Source organism: Scyliorhinus torazame, chromosome 13 (genome assembly GCF_047496885.1).
Source record: "Scyliorhinus torazame isolate Kashiwa2021f chromosome 13, sScyTor2.1, whole genome shotgun sequence".
In the NCBI taxonomy this organism is placed as follows: Eukaryota; Metazoa; Chordata; class Chondrichthyes; order Carcharhiniformes; family Scyliorhinidae; genus Scyliorhinus; species Scyliorhinus torazame.
Genome location: NC_092719.1, coordinates 41,902,579 through 41,912,133, shown reverse-complemented (window position 1 = coordinate 41,912,133; position 9,555 = coordinate 41,902,579).

The following is a 9,555-nucleotide window of genomic DNA, read 5'->3' as shown; positions in this document are numbered from 1 at the left end:
AGAGACCCGTTGTGGTAATATGCATATGCACAGTAATGTTATCTATGAATGTATATAGTTATCTATGCAACCTCCAACCAGCAGGTGGCGATAGAGATCCACCATGTTACTCCACAGATTGGCAGATGGTAGTAAGTTGTACTAGAGGACAGTCGCATTAGAAGTAGTTCCAGGGGAATTTGCTCATTCAATACCGTTTGTATTATAGTTTGTTAGTTATCTTTTCACGTGTTCATTTTGTCAATAAACTATCTTACTAGTAAAGAACTAGATGTTCTGTGTGCATCTTTACAACAGCCACAACACATACCATAACACCCGTCACCATTTATCGAAGAGCTGTCCTTATATTCTAAACATGGTTTTTCCTTAAAACATCACTAAAAGTTAGGTCTGGAATTCCCCAGCCGTGGGGATTCTCTTTTCCTGCTGGTAGCGCACCCCCGTCCATAGGTTCCCCGCAGCCTGTGGTGGCTTCAATGGGAAATCCAATTGGCAAGCGGCAGGAAGAGAGAATCCCACCACCAGTGACCGGCACACCGCCAAGAAACACACGGCTGGGGAACGAAGAAGCGTGTTTCTCGGCAGGGTGCCATTCGCTGCCGGCGGGGTTCTCTGCTCGCGCCACTTGTCAATGGACTTTACGGTTGAAGCCACCCCAAACATCATTTAAAAAACCATTCGCATGAGTGTGCTGCCAGCGGGAAAAGTGAATTGCAACGACCGGAGAATTTTGGCCGTTTTATCAAATGTTGCCTTAGCTGTAGAGTTATAGAGTGCAGTTGATTCAGAGTCAGGATATCCAGGTTCAAGGCTACTGGAGGCCTTGAACATATTGTACAGGCTGCCATTTCAGTGCATCCTGTATTGCTGAAGGTGTCAACTTTTGAATATTGAACCACAATTCTCACTCCCATATCAGATAAATATAAACGGTGCCATGGAACTGTTCAGAAATTTCCAAGACTGACATTTATCCTTCAACTAACACCACAAGAAAGAGATAAACCACTCATTTACCTCATTGCCTTTTCCAAATTATAACAGTGCCTACCCTTCAAAATAAATATGTCACCTGGAAAATGCTTTGGAAATTTCTTTATCGTATTATGGTATTCTAATAGAAGAGCCGCCAAAAATAGAACAAAACAAAATACAATTGTGTTGCAAATGGGGACACGTAAAAAAGTATCAGAATTGGATGACATAAAATAAAAACCAGTACAAAAACCGCAGTCCTGCAACACTAACCAGTACATTAGCAGGAAATTACACAAATTCTGCAGGAAATGTAGAGAACGACAATGGAAGTTATTTCACAATAAAGAACATTGTCAATAATAACAGCATGAAACCAGAGTGATTTCGTCCACCTAAAACTGCGGTTTGTCACCAAACTCAATGTTTATCACATACTAAATTAGATAGGACGATTGGGTAAACAATGCAAAATAGATTATGTATTTAGGTCACAAAATTGGGGTGTTTACATAAGAATGTGCATCACCTAGTACTTTGACCTAGTTCTGTTACCTATTTTTGATGCTCAGCTAGATGATCCCTTCAAAGAGTGCTGGCGGGAGGTGAAAAATGAACTCAGCAATTGATTGCAGGTAATCAAAGCAATAACACATTATAGGCTGGAGTTTCAAGGAGTCGAGGAGACTCAGTGGAGGGTTCGAAATGGCAGACAGGACCAGGATCTAGAAGTCCTTCCACCATTCTTGGTTTAATAAGGACAGTCCACACTGAGTAAAATAAAGAACTTAGTTTTATTTACTTAGTTATATACACTGTTCGGTAGATCCCTACCAGTTACCTGTTCTAGTCGGTGCCTTACTGGCCGACCTTGTATACAACGGTAAATAGAGATCTCCCATCGCCAGAGGGTAAGCTTGTACTCTGTGAGGACCACGGCGAAAATAATCATTCCCACCCCATAGGTCTCGTGTGGAATATTAGACTTGCTGTTTCCGATATTAAAAGATGTGTGAAAGAGAATGGGCCGTACAACGCATTTAACAACCATCCGGGTCATTTAAAGAGATAGGAGAGAACAAGAGGTTATAATTTTCACTGTCAAAGGATGCAGAAATTCACTGTGTGTGTTCCACAACTTGGTATTGGAGATATGAGCAGCTCTGCAGGTCTGAGGTAAAGAATTCTCAGCCTCATTTAGAGCTATGAGAGCTATCACATTTAAAGCTGAATTTGCCTTTGAGATAAAGGCCAGTGCAGAGAAGGAGGGTGGAGTGTCTGAAAAAGAGCAAGGGCACATCCGCAGGGGCTCCTCTTTATCATTTCCTGCCTTGTACATCAAGTGGGTGATGTTTCAGATTGCCAGCCTCGTTGGGTATGCAGAGTGTTATCCATGAAGGAAGGAAGGTTGAAGAAATGGGCACAAGACCCTCACATATGCGACATGTAGAGTGTAGCCATCTGGGATGGCCACGTCCCGATTACAAAATGGACACTTGCCAAGAATGCAGGGAAAAATAGACAATACTAAGAAGCAAGCAGGTGCAAGCTCTGTCTGTTGATTAGAACCTTAAACTCTCAAACAGGGCAGAAACTGCCAAGCAATCTACATACTAATGAGCCATCTACAGGGACAAAAGGGAAACATTTAGATACGCAATGTTAAGGCAGACTCCCCGGCGCCAGAAGAGACTAAAGGTAAAGCAGACCAACAGTCACCTAGGACACGCCCAGAGATCAGGGAACCACCCCTCTATTGGAGGAAGATCGATACGACTGATTGGGAAAGACCCAGTTAGTTGAGGCAAAGTTCAAGGCCCGCCCAAAAGCGCGCAAAGCCCTTTTTAATATAAAAGATATTCCCCAAGGGAGAATCTTCCTTCTTTGGCTTTGGCTCTCAGCGAAGAGAGAGACCTGCCTAGCAGCTGCAGCAGACCAAGTAAGTTCCAAGTCAACGCACGCTACGAGATAGACGCTCCTAGTTGCTATCCTGTAAACAGCTCAACCCAGCAGCCTCAGAACCGAGCAATGGCCATTGTTCCTCTGACTGAGTGGGCACCCGAAGCTAAGTATGGGCTTTAGTAATAGTGGTAGTTTAGTTTGTAGAGTTAATGCATGAGTAGATTTGACTGTGTGTAAATAAATGAGCATTGCTTTTGAACTTACTAACTGGTGTATCGAGTCATTGATCAGTATTCGGTTCTGAACCTTGTGGCAGTGTCAAAAGATTCCTGGCGACTCTTGAGCAAACGTAATTAAACAGAGCCAAATTAAGAGCCAACCAAAGAGAGCAACAAGAGGAAAGGTGGAGACAGCAGCATGCAGCTAGAGCCATAGTACATGGGCATGAGGCGAAGTAGCAGAGCCCCCACCAGTCAGAACAGCAAGAAGGACAATGGTGAGGTATTACCCTGAGCGAGGGCTATACCAGAACAGGTATACCTTCCGCAAAATGTTCAAAAGGCAGTGTTTATAAAAAATACACTTTTATTAAGAAAGGTTTTTACAATATAACACCTTCACAACTATGTTCAAACAACAATTATAATATTTCAACCCTCCCCCCCCCCCAAAACCAAACCCAAAGAGAACAAAAACCAATCCCCCCAACCACCGCCGCCTAACACTTGACAGTGACCATCTCCCTGAAGTAAGGATGGAATGGCTGCCACTCCATTTCAATGACACCCAGATAGAACCCTTACGTCAACCCTCTCAAGATATATTGATGTTCAACATCTGAATCCCTCACTATCAAAATCCTTCCTCCAACACTGACACACAGTGGCAGCTGTGTGGAGATGCACTACAGCAACTCACCACAATTCATTTGAAAGCATCTTCCAAATCCGGACACCCACCAAGTATGAGGACAAGGGCAGCAAATACATGGGAACTCCACCACTTGCAAGTTCCCATTCAAGTCCCACACCATTTTGACTTGAACCATATCTTTATTCCTTCAATGTCACCTGATCCTTTCCTAAGCATATTGTGGATATACCTACACCACATGGACACCAATGGTTCAAGATGGTGCCTCACCAGCGCCTTCTCAAGGGCATTTAGGGATAGGCAATAAATTTTGACCTGGCCATCGACCCTAAACACTATGGCTGACTGTCATCAGCAGTGGTTATTTCAATGACACACGACTTGGACGTGGATATGCATGCTTCACTCTTCACAAATGTCAGGTGACTGATGGATGGATCGCTGGCTGCAATCTTCAGTGACATGGGTAAGATCATGCACACAAGAGTATCATTGACATTTGGCCATCCATGGTGATGCCGATATTTGCAGTGATTGTGTCCGATCTGATGTCTCAGTCATCCAAAACCCAAACAAAAGGCTAATAGTAATAGTAATCTTTATTATTGTCACAAGTCGGCTTACATTAACACTGCAATGAAGTTCCTGTGAAAATCCCCTAGTCGCCACATTCCGGCGCCTGTTCTGGTACACAGAGGGAGAATTCAGAATATCCAATTCACCTAACAGCACGTCTTTCAGGACTCGTGGGAGGAAACCGGAGCACCCGGATGAAACCCACGCAAACACAGGGAGAACGTGCAGACTCCGCACAGACACTGACCCAAGCCGGGGATCGAACCTGGGACCTGGCGCTGTGAAGCAACAGTGCTAACCACTTCTACCGTGCCGCCCATGTAGCTCACCTTACCTGAACACAGCAGATTGTGGAATCACTGAATCCATGTTTGGACATATTCACTTGATGTGCTCACTGCTGCAGCAATTGCTCGCCACACCCATTGGTGATTGTAGGAGGGTATCTCCTATCTGCCAGTGAGACCTCCGGCATTTAACCTCCTGCACCAGGATCTCCAGATCGTGGAAGAAATGAATCCATGAGACTCAGCCACGCTGTTCCTCTGGGACATACTGCCATGACACGGAATAAAGGAGATGGATGAGGCATGATACTCCCTTCATGTTGTACTACTCAATACCCATGTCTGCTGCAACCTCTTACTCGAGTTGTTAGCACCGGCTGAGGAAGGGTGAGCAAACTCTCCATTTATTCAGCATTCTCAGTTGGTCGGAACAAAATGTTTTAAAAATCGTGGGCGCGATTCTCCGATGCCGCGCCGGTTGGGAGAATCCCCTGGCGCGCCATTTTGCCACGCGACGCCGGTCCGACGCCCTCCCGCGATTCACCCAAGCGGCGAGATCGGCCCCGTCGAGTTCTGCACGGCGCAGGCCGGAGAATCGCCCGAGACACCCAAAACGGCGATTCTCCGCTACCCCCGCTATTCTCCGGCCCAGATGGGCCGAAGTCCCGACGGTGTGACCTCAGTTCACAGCTGGTAAATAAAGTCGTCAGCCAGTCGTGCTGGCTGACGCTGAGCAGTGAGGAGGTGAGCGGACTGTTCCGGAGCTCCTGCAGACCGGGTCGGCTTCCCCGAGAATGCTGCGGCCAATGGGGGGTGGGGGGGGAGTGGAGGTGGGAGGGGGGTGAGGGAGGGAGTGGAGGTGGGAGGGGTGTGAGGGAGAGTGCGGAGGTGGGAGGCGGGGTGAGGGAAAGTGTGGTGGTGGGTGGGGGGGTGAGGGAGGGAGTGGAGGCGGGAAGGGGGATGAGGGAGAGTGTGGTGAGAGGATTGAGGGAGGGAGTGGAGGTGGGAGGGGGGTGAGGGAGGGAGTGGAGGTGGGAGGGGGGATGAGGGAGAGTGTAGTGGGAGGGTTGAGGGAGGGAGTGGAGGTGGGAGGGGGGTGAGGGAGGGAGTGGAGGTGGGAGGGGGGGGGAGGGAGAGTGTGGAGGTGAGAGGTGGGGTGAGGGAGAGTGTGGAGTTGGGAGGGAGAGTGTGGAGGTGGGGGGGTGATGGAGGGGGTGGAGGTGGGAGGGGGTGAGGGAGGGAGTGGAGGTGGGAGGGGGATGAGGGAGGGAGTGGAGATAGGAGGGGGTGAGGGAGGAGCGGAGTGAGGGAGAGTGTGCAGGTGGGAGGGGGTGAGGGAGAGTGTGGAGGGTGTCGTCCATCCGCGGATGCCACATGTCAGCCGCCCTGGTATGGCAGGACGGTGACGAGGACACGGCCGCAGGTTGTCGTGTAGCTGATGGGCACAGGCAACTGGCACACTGGTGAGGAGGACGGTGTGAGCTGACCGTTGGACGCAGACAGTGACCAGGTGTTAGGCTGGCTGCGTATCTGCAGCGCGATCAGGCCACCGGGGCACACAGGGATCCCATGCAACACGGCTGGTGAGGAGTGGAAGAACATAGGTGTAACATGTTGTTTCTCTGACCCTCACCATCCTCCTGCAGGTCACCATGTATGCCAACCAGACAGCGATGTTCACTGCCGTGGTTGGAGCCGCAGCACTGCAGGTTGCCATCTGGCAGCGTAGAGTCGGACGGCCCACAGTGGCTGCAGATGCAGCGGTTGCTGCTGCAGCAGAGGGGATGGCCGTGGAGTGGCCCTTCGTCGCCGCGCAGGCTGCAGGCGCTCAGGCCCGGAATGTCCAGGGGGATGCCGAGGAGATCATTGACCCCCCCAACGGCGAGGAATGCACAGAAAGCGGGCACTGATATCGAAGTGCTTGGGGGGGGAGGGGCGGTGGAGGAGGAGGAGGATCCACTGATGATGGTGCCAGGGCGCCACAGACGTCCAGCAAGGCCGAGGGTGTACCGTGACAGAATGTCGTTCGAGGCCCTACCGGACATCACATGCAGGAGGAGACTACGGTTCAGCAGGGAGATGGTCACACATATATGCCACCTCGTGGTGCACCTCGCACCACTTGGAACTGGTGGAGGACACGCGATACCAGTCTCCGTCAAGGTGACGGTGGCCCTAAACCTTTACGCTACCGATTCCTTCCAGGCGCCAAGCGGGGACCTATCCGGGATATCACAGGCATCGGTCCACAGGTGCATCAGGGCCGTGACCGACGCCTTGTACGCCATCGCGGACAGGTACATAAAATTCCCCAAGGACTGAGCACAGCAGGAAGCATGGGCACGTGGATCCACCAAGGTGGCCGGGATACCGATGGTCCAGGGTGTCATCGATGGTGTGCACGTCCCCATGCGCCCACCTGCAGACAGCGGGGAAGTGTTCATGAACAGGAAGGGCGCATACTCCATGAACATTCAGGTGGTGTGCAACCCCCACATGAAGATCATGCACGTGTGTGCAAAGTACCCCGGGAGTGTGCATGACGCCTACATTCTGGCTCAGTCGTTCATCCCCGCAATGTTCGATGGATGCCACCCCCGGCTGAGGGGCTGGTTGCTGGGCAACAGGGGCTATCCGTTGAGGTCATGGCTGATGACGCCAATACAAAGGCCTCAGACCAACGCGGCGAGCCTATACAACGAGGCCCATGCAGCAACTAGGGGTGTTGTGGAGCGGTGCTTTGGCCTGCTGAAGATGCGATTCAGATGCCTGAACCACTCCAGAGGGGCCCTGCAGTACCGGCCCGACAGGGTCGATCGCATAGTTGTGGTCTGCTGTGCGCTGCACAACATTGCCATGCAGAGGGGAGATGCACTGGTGGAGGAGTCGGAGGTAGAACCCGACGGCACCGGAGCTAACGCAAACGAAGGAGAGGAGGAAGAGCAGGAAGATGGCGTGCATCAGGGTGGGGGAGAAGCGCAGGACACAGACACTGCCCGGGTGCTGGTTATGTCCAGGAGGCTGCACGACGGCACCGTCGAGGACAGCGGGCACGCGACGCGTTGGTGGCCGCACGATTCACGCACCGTAGGGGAGGGATTTGTTGAACACCGCCAGTCCTGCACACGGGCACCACTGCACCACCGCCCCCCCCCCCCGCCCCGCACCCCCGCACCGCGTACACGGCACCAATTCCACATCACCTTACCACTGCGGCACTACGGGAATGCACATTGATGATTGTGTAAGCGATTGTGATCAGTGCCATGTTGAATGATGACAGCCCGTTCTGCGATGAGCTGTGCGCTCAGATTCGCCAGCCAAGGTCTGACTCATGGCTATAGCTGAACCATGCACTCCGGTGGTCACAGCCTTCGTAATGGGCATTTCATCACGTGCCCGTGTGGGGTAGCTGGCGTCGGAGTGCCGAGGACTACGGTGTCCGATTTTGGGAGGCGGGGGGAAAGGGACAGCACATCCGGCACCGACGTTGAACCGCTCGTTAACCACAGCGCCACTCGGTCACCCTCATGAGCCCCCTGGCAGCGGACATAGCACAGAGTCTTACAAGATAAGTGCAACAGTGAGTTTATTTGTGACATTCACATACAGATGCCCTACCCCCACAACAAAACTGCGCCCTGCACCTGTGCCAACTTATTATGTGTCGAACTTCTTTGCCTTACAGGCCCTACCACTATGTCTAGGTGTCTCCCCAGATGGTACAGCAGGAGTGGAGGTGGACTGCTGAGAATCATGTCCTGCGACATGGCTCCCCGCCGGCATGCACTTCCTGTGGCGGCCCGGCTTCGATGGGCCAGGCTGCTCGGCGGGCGTGCTGGATGGCGTGGTGCCACCCTGTGCTGCCCACTGCCCACCAGATGCGCCAGGGACAGAACCGGGGGGAGGCCGAGTGTTTCGGGATGTCCCTTGCTGGAGGTACCGGGACGGGCCCAGAACCTCCTCCTCCCTCGAGGAGCCCGGTGGCCCTTGGGCCTCACTGTGGGACGGAGGTGCGATCAGACATGCCCCATCGCACCACCAACACCTGGGTCTGCCAGTCCTGGGGCCTGCAACGGTAACGACCACGGTCCGAATGCTCGCAGATACGGAGCCCAGGGAGTGCGACATTCCTGCCATGGACTGTGCTATCCCAACCAGTGAGTGCGCTACGCCATCCATCACGTGCGCCAGGTGGTCTATGCTCTCTGCGACTGACTGCTGGGACTGTGCCATCTTCTGCTGGGACCAGGCCATGGCATAGTGAGACTCGGCCAGGACCCGGAGAGCGGCGGCAATGTCCTGTTGGCTCTGTGAGATGGCTGCCTGTGAGAGGGAGCCCTCTCCTGGCCCATGGATGATGCGTACGCGTGAAGCCCAATGCCTTGCAGAACCTGACCAATGGCCAAAACCGTTCCCTCATTGCCTCCACCGCGGACACCACCCGTGCGGTGTCGGCCTGGGTGGCTGCAATGAGCGGCACCACTCCCTGCTCCTGGACGCGAATGGACTCCTCCAGCTGCGTGTGCAGGTCCTGGAAGATGGCCCTCATCCCGTTATTCAGTCCCTCGTTGTCCACATGCATCGGTTGTCCGGGTGGGTCAAGTACATTCAGGAACCCGGGAGCCGTCTGGGAGGCAGCTGTTTGCTGGGCCTGGGCTGCCTTCCGACCGTCCAACCCCTCGGCTGCTCCAAACTCCACCTGCTGTACCTGCTCGGCTGTGTGGTGCGCACCAGACAGTGACCCGGGAGCCTCATCATTTATCTGCCCAACCGAGGTGAGTGTCTCTGCGATTGTGGATGGTGTGGGAGACAGCAGTGCCGCTAGCTCGAGGTCATCGTCCGTTAGGAAGTCTGGTCTGTTCTCCTCCCACTCATGGCCCGGCGCAAGGTGCATGCAGCCCATGTCATGTTGCTCTCCAGGTGATTCCGTGGACTG